This window comes from Miniopterus schreibersii, assembly GCF_964146895.1.
Source record: "Miniopterus schreibersii genome assembly, chromosome: 3".
Taxonomy (NCBI): domain Eukaryota; kingdom Metazoa; phylum Chordata; class Mammalia; order Chiroptera; family Miniopteridae; genus Miniopterus; species Miniopterus schreibersii.
This window is the reverse complement of record NC_138103.1, coordinates 17,537,062-17,537,334: the sequence shown is the minus strand read 5'-3', so window position 1 is coordinate 17,537,334 and position 273 is coordinate 17,537,062.

Below are 273 nucleotides of genomic sequence, written 5' to 3'. Positions count from 1 at the left end.
AATCGGATGCGCCCCCTCCCCACTCGCTCCTCAGTGTCGGAAAGAGACAGCAGAGCGCGTGCGCGAGACTTGTGCCGGGCGCTAGGGGCTGTTCATTTATTACTGTCCGCTTTAAAACTGCTGCAAATATATATCAAATATACTTAAACGAGTATCACCTAAGAACAGAGGCGTTGTCTTATATGACCTCCATACCATTGATATCTGAGGAACTTAACACCGATGCAAAATTATTAGCCAATGTGTCTCTAGTCTCTTTCACTTCCCCCTACC